Consider the following 7,585-nt stretch of genomic DNA (forward strand, 5'->3'; position numbering starts at 1 on the left):
ATGCGGGCATTGTCATGCTGAAACAGGAAAGGGCCTTCCCCAAAATGTTGCCATAAAGTTGGAAGCACAGAATCGTCTAGAATGTTATTGTATGCTGGAACATTAAGATTTCCCTTCACTGGAACTAAGGGGCCTAGCCCGAACCATGAAAATCTGCCCCAGACCATTATTCCTCCTCCACCAAACTATGCAGTTGGCACTATGCATTCCAGAGAACGCGTTTCCACTGCTCCAGAGTCCAATGGCGGCGAGCTTTACACCACTCCAGCCTACGCTTGGCATTGCGTATGGTGATCTTAGGCTTGTGTACGGCTGCTCGGCCATGGAAACCCATTTCATGAAGCTCCCGACGAACAGTTATTGTGCTGACGTTGCTTCCAGAGGCAGTTTGGAACTCGGTAGTGACTGTTGCAACCGAGGACAGACAATTTTTACGGGCTACACGCTTCAGCACTCAGTGGTCCCATTCCGTGAGCTTGTGTGGCCTACCACTTCGCGGCTGAGCCGTTGTTGCTCCTAGATGTTTCCACTTCACAATAACAGCACTTACAGTTGACCGGGGCAGCTCTAGCAGGGCAGAAATTTGATGAACTGACTTGTTGGAAACGTGGCATCGTATGACAGTGCCACGTTGAAAGTCACTGAGCTCTTCAGTAAGGCCATTCTACTGCCAATGTTTGTCTACGGAGATTTAATGGCTGTGTGCTCGATTTTATACACCTGTCAGCAACGGGTGTGGCTGAAATAGCCAAATCCACTAATTTCTCTACAGGGGGTGGGGGGGGGACACACACCAAACACTGGCGCCAGCCAACAAATCCTCCGCTCACACCCCCCTCTCTCTCACTGACTTCCAATTATGTCATGCGAAAAAGCTGTGTCCCATTGAAAAGCTCTCTTAATCAAACCCAATTAATTGAGCTCCTTTCCCTTATTATCCCCACTGAGGAATGCGTCCTCCCAATAAGGCTGTTAAATATATTGTGACGTCACGAGAGGCTACACAGCTTTCAGCGGGATTGCTCAAGTAGTGCATGGAGACAAGGTTCAAACAAAACAAGGATTTTATTATAGGTCTTGGGAAATTAACGAAAATATAACAAAATTCTGTTCTCTTGTGGCTCTTTAAGGGTTAACAGTTCAGGGATGTCTCTTCCACATCCAAAATCATAATTCTCACTCGCTCAGATAACTTTTCCCCAGCCTTACTGTAGTCCACGTTGCAGCTAGTGGCCAACCCAGCAAAAAGTCCTTCCAAATGTCTCTCACGTATTTCCACAGGTGCATATATCCAAAGGTGAGTATTTCCCAAAGGTAAGTATCTCCAAATCCTTATATTCCTCATGGAAGTGGACGTGCAGCACTCTTGTCCTCCAGAGAGCCCAGCTTGGAGACTGTGTCTCTTCACCCCCCACACACTCCCTCAGTGTGTCTCTTCCCTTCCAAACCTTCAGCTCATCAGCTCCTGATTTGTTTCAGCTGCGTGGGAAGATTGGCCATAGAGGGGTGGAGTTCCCGACCATACCAGCAGATGGAGCCATAGCTGTCTGGGTTTGCAGCCACCTCAGGGGATGTAACGTCCCTCCAGGACACAGCCTCTCGTGACATCACACATCCCCCTCTCGGGACCGACGTCCTCGTCGGGTAAAGGCAGCGAAGAAGGCATCACGCCGGGAGAGGGCGTCCGCATTGCCGTGGTGCTTGCCAGCCTGCTCTCTCTTCAACTCCTCCACCTCTAGGACCAGGGACTCAGCCTCCTGTTGTCTCTCCCTGAGTTTCTTACTGAACGCATCAGCCTTGGTTTTAGCAGAGTTTAGCTTCTGTTGAGCAGCTTTCAGTTCCTTCTCTCTCTCTGCCTCCGCATTCTTCATCTTGTTCTCCAACACCTTGTACTTCTCCTCTGCCTTCTTCTGACCTCCTTACTACTGCGCAGGGTCTCCTCACACTCCTCGATGGTCCTGCGCAGCCTCTCCAGCTCCTCCTGTTGCTTAGGGAAGGAGCTCTGTTGGAGTTTAGCCTGGAGGATATCTAACTCTTCTGTCTTCATGTCTAACTGTTGCTTTAACAAACGATACCTCTCAGCGGTCCCCTTCAGACCAGACAGTTCTTTGTCCAGATTCTGTAGCTCCGTCTCTGTGTCGGTCTGGGCACCTGCCATCCCTATCAGAGCCCGGGCGGGAGTGAGTAACTCGGAGGATTGCACCGGAGCCTTCCCAGGATGAGTCTTGCCTCTCCGTTTCCGAGGTACTCGGGTTATCCTCTCCTGAGACTCTCTCCAGAGTGGGTAAAAGGCTGGGCAGTCTCGCCCAATTAGGACAGGGACGGGGAGGGAATCAACCACCCCCGCTCGTCGTGTGTATGGGGCCCCGTGTGCTGGTCATTGTAAGTTCAGTAATGGGGTATTCTCTGGTGTCCCCATGGACACAGGAAACTGGGAGGACTTTCCCCGGGGTCAGACACGTTGGGCCCACCAAATCCTTACGCACCAGGGTGGCCCGGCTACCAGAATCCAGTAAGGCCTCCACATCATGGTGATTCACAGTTACCGGGCAGGTGGGGGTCGATCTGGGCCGCCATCTACGACTCCCAAGAGCGAGGCAAAACGGTGTGTGGGTGCTGAGCTGGAGGACTCCGCAGTGGGCATAGGTTCATCGGCTGGTTTCCCACACTGCCAGGAGATATGTCCCATCTCCCCACACCGGTAACACTGTCGAAGTTTCCCCCCCTCCTGGTGTACTCTTCTTGACCCGCCGGGTTTCTGGCTCCCCCTGAGCCGGGATGAGTCCTGACGTGGCTGGGTTCGAGACCTTGGGGTCCTTTGGACGGGTTCTTCCCATTTGTGGTGGGGCCGCACTCCTGGGGTCTTTCCGGGAAGCATTCAGCATCTCCGCTGTGGCCTGGTACTTTTCCACAGCTTCCACGGTCAGATCAGCCGTGGTCAAGGCCTGTTGACTGATGAACCGTTTTGCCTCATAAGGCAGGGGCGCGTGAGGTAACGATCCACCACAACGGCCTCCACCACCGCCGCTGCTGTATTCCTCTGCGGATCCAGCCATTTCCTTGCGATTCGGACAAGTTCATGCATCTGCGCCCGAGGAGGTTGGTCTGGTTGGAAGGTCCAGCTGTGAAAGCGCTGGGCCATACCAAACTTTGTGAGTCCATATCTGCTGAGGATCTCAGACTTCAGGGCATCATAGTCAGTAACCTGGTCAGGGCCCAGGTCCCGGACAGCATTCAGCGATTCCCCGGTTAGGAAGGGGGCTAACAGACCAACCCACTGTTGCTTGGGCCAGGCTTCCCTAGTGGCCGTGGCCTCAAATGCATGCAGGTATGCCTCAATGTCATCGGTAGCTCCCATCTTAGATATAAAGTCACTTGCCTTTATTGGGCGGGTATTTTGGACAACCATCTGTCTCTGCAACTGCAATTCCTCTGCCTTCAGAAGGTTGGCTTTCTTTTGCTCCTCCAAGAGAGCCACGTTTGCTTGCATCTGGGCTTGCTGGCCAGCAACAAGGGCTTTCAATATGTCCTCCATTTCAGTCGGCGGGGAGCCTACGGCCAACTTGGAAAACTGGGTGATCAAACCTTCGGTATCCTCCTCTGACATGCACTATTAACGCTTGAGCTTGCCCGTATTCTCCACCATCTGTGACGTCACGAGAGGCTACACAGCTTTCAGCGGGATTGCTCAAGTAGTGCATGGAGACAAGGTTCAAACAAAACAAGGATTTTATTATAGGTCTTGGGAAATTAACGAAAAATATAACAAAATTCTGTTCTCTTGTGGCTCTTTAAGGGTTAACAGTTCAGGGATGTCTCTTCCACATCCAAAATCATAATTCTCACTCGCTCAGATAACTTTTCCCCAGCCTTACTGTAGTCCACGTTGCAGCTAGTGGCCAACCCAGCAAAAAGTCCTTCCAAATGTCTCTCACGTATTTCCACAGGTGCATATATCCAAAGGTGAGTATTTCCCAAAGGTAAGTATCTCCAAATCCTTATATTCCTCATGGAAGTGGACGTGCAGCACTCTTGTCCTCCAGAGAGCCCAGCTTGGAGACTGTGTCTCTTCACCCCCACACACTCCCTCAGTGTGTCTCTTCCCTTTCCAAACCTTCAGCTCATCAGCTCCTCATTTGTTTCAGCTGCGTGGGAAGATTGGCCATAGAGGGGTGGAGTTCCCGACCATACCAGCAGATGGAGCCATAGCTGTCTGGGTTTGCAGCCACCTCAGGGGGATGTAACGTCCCTCCAGGACACAGCCTCTCGTGACATCACAATATATACTTTTTTTTTTTTATGAATTGATGGGGGTCAGTTATAGTTATGTTCCCAACACTCGTGTGAGGACAACGCAGCATGTTGACTATAAATCACAAACACACGAAAGGCCTAAGTCCACTGTGTTGGCCCCCGATTCAAAATGCGAACGAGGAGATGGTTGGATTTTGCACAGCGAGCCCAACAAAAGCTTCTACGTTGATCTTCTGCTCTTTTCCCATGCTTTTCTTTGTGCCACTCACTCCAGCTCAACGCATGCTTACCCTGGCCCCAGCTGCGCCGTGCCAAGATGTCCAGCAGTCAGTGTCTGCTCAGGCCCGGCCTGGCCACTAATCCCTGAGCTGTCAGAGAACCCCGCTCTGAACTCATCCTGGTCCTCAGGAAAAGGCTCTAATTGGGGGATTTTCTACATCATTAACCCTGATGAGCAGCCATCCCACCCTCACCACAACCCTTCTCTCTCTCTCTCGCTCTCTCTTTCTTGCTCTCTCTAGCTTACACTCCCTCTCTCTTGTTCCCTCTAACCCCCTCCCACCCCCACTCTATCCCCTCATGATTAGGATGTCCTCCCATGGAAAGAGAAAACTTCACAAGCTCTGAAACAATGTTTTCTCATCCACACAGAGTGCTGTTTGTTTGGCTCTGGAAGAACACTGGATAGATAGGATCTCCAAGAACAATATAACAGCACGTGTGCAGTGAGCTGTTCTTTAATGATGAGAGAGACTACTACTTGTTGCCATCAAAGTAAATCCTGTTATTAAAACTCCCCTATAACCACACTACTTCTTAAGATTAATCTTTTGCTTAATTGTTCATTTGTCAGCCAAATGTGAGCGATCCTAACACTTTCTCCAACCAAGTTTAGTTTAGAATCAGTCAAAGGATGTGAGTCATTAAATTACCTCTACAAAAAAACACCAGGTAGTTGAAATTTACAACACACACAGATCCAAAAAGAAAACTTCATAGCAAAATCAAGAACACTGTTGTGTTCACTCTTCACGTTTTGGCCCCAGATGGCTCCGATGAGAGTTCCTCCCGGGCTCCCATCTGACCAGGAGTGTGGTTCACACGCTGGGGAGGCGAGTGCGGCAGGACCAGCCCACTGTGAACATGTGCTGCAGCGGCAGCGCCTGGGGGAGCCTGATTGATTGGAGCTTCATCTTTCTAACGGGCTGGCACCATGCCACCAGCCAGGGACCAGGGGACATGAGGGTGTGGGAGGGAGGGAGAGAGGCTACTATTCACTGTGTGTTAGATCCCATCTCTATCCTTCACATACTATAGTAAGCCTACTGCTACAGTGTTGTATTATACTACTTCAGAGACCGTACTGTAGCGTCAACCATTTACATTCAAAGATTACAGTAGATCGATATTCACAGTCATTGGATTTATAGAGTAGGTAGGATAGAGGAGCCAGAAGACAAAAATTATATCAAACTATATTTGTTTATTTTTTAAGTAGATATTACATTTTCCCAGAACATGGACATCAACATTTCAGACAAAATCAAAGTAAACAGTAGGAGAACTAGAACACATAACGAATAGGATTGCTATACAGGGAATTAAAAAGTGTCCTGTATATTTTCAGATATAAACCTTAAAATTAACTTCTCAAGATTCTAGTGCATTTGTTAAACAATATCTAAACTTTGGCTTATTCTTGGTCCCAGTATCACATGATGAATGAACATTTCTAAACATATATTTTAATGTGCAAACTAACCCTGTTTCTCTGTTGGGTGTGAGGTCCCAAAAATACCTGACAAGAGTTAAGAGCTAAAGACAATAACATCAAACTAGACAACTGCAAGTAAATGAGGAAAAAATTAGCAGCCTATTTAATAGGGCATAATTAGCAAAACAACAATGATAGTGAGAGTTTATCATAACACACCAGTAAAACAAAAAACAGAATATTATTTTATGTATTGACCGATGGTGCTATTACCGTCTATGACAAAAAGATAGCTTTATAGGTGCAGTAATATATTGAAAAAACTTCACAGTAAGTTGGATGAATTGACAATTCTGTGGTGAGTCTGCAACTTTTTCAAACAGTTGTAATCTGTTAGTCTGGACAAATTATTAGTCTGGCAGCAGAGACATTTTGAGTTTCCTTTTAAAACAAATGCTGCACTTTTGTGTGAAGGAATTGATTTCCTTCATATTGTAATAGCTTAAAAAATATCACTGAAAGTAAAATAATTAAATGTTACCCCTCGCACATATTCAATTACATTAGGATAAATAATATTTATATCTGTAGAAAGTCTAAGCAAAATCAAAATGCTAAATGATTTTACATCAGAAATGATTAATTCTACCTAGCCCTTTATATGATATATTGTCATTTTACAATGTGCAGTATACAGAGGTGGTTGGAGGTAGTCTTTTTTACCATACACAAACCACTTAAATGGGGACCCAATCTCCCCAATGCCATATTAAATATACATGCAGTAATTATCAAAACATAATGCCACAATGGACCTGTACACCCCATGTAGTATCTCTTTGACATAGATGACATGATAAAATAGACAATTCATGCTCTTTTTTTATTCCTGGGGTCTTGCTATAGAGGCCTATTTAGTGCAGTCTGTGACCGTTTTCCCCCTCGAACTTTAGACAAAGAAGATGGGCTTGGATCAATTGTGCCGAACAAAGAGAAAACTATGTGGGGTGACATCAGACCATTCTCCTTCTGCTGCTCTGCACGTACACACAGTGACGGAAGGCCAAGCTGCCTCCTCCAACAGCCACTGAGACAGAAAAAGGTTACTTTAGTGGCCTCTTCGCTCTGTCCCCCTGTTCTCTTCCCACCCCTACTGTGAGAGGGAGTTCGCCTGGCTTCCATTCTCTCTCTGTACGAGGTTTACGCCATAGAACACTCTGTTTGACTGACCCAAACATGTTTAGCAGCTCCAATCCAAAACTAAAACAGATATTTGTTTCCTCAGTGAATCAAGATGTCACACACTGAGGGTGCCATCAAATTCAGAGATTGGATTTTGATATGTACCACTCCTCAAGAGCCATTCTCAAGGAACAAGAGCCTCACATTGTTTGACCTGCCAGCCCTACTGTGAAAGAAGGTGTTGCTATCAGTGTGTGTGCAGTCTGGAGTGTTTGTGTGTGTGTGCAGTCTGGAGTGTTTGTGTGTGTGTGCAGTCTGGAGTGTTTGTGTGTGTGTGCAGTATGGAGTGTTTGTGTGTGTGTGCAGTCTGGAGTGTTTGTGTGTGTGTGCAGTCTGGAGTGTTTGTGTGTGTGTGCAGTCTGGAGTGTTTGTGTG

Source organism: Coregonus clupeaformis, chromosome 11, assembly GCF_020615455.1.
Source record: "Coregonus clupeaformis isolate EN_2021a chromosome 11, ASM2061545v1, whole genome shotgun sequence".
Classification (NCBI taxonomy): Eukaryota; Metazoa; Chordata; class Actinopteri; order Salmoniformes; family Salmonidae; genus Coregonus; species Coregonus clupeaformis.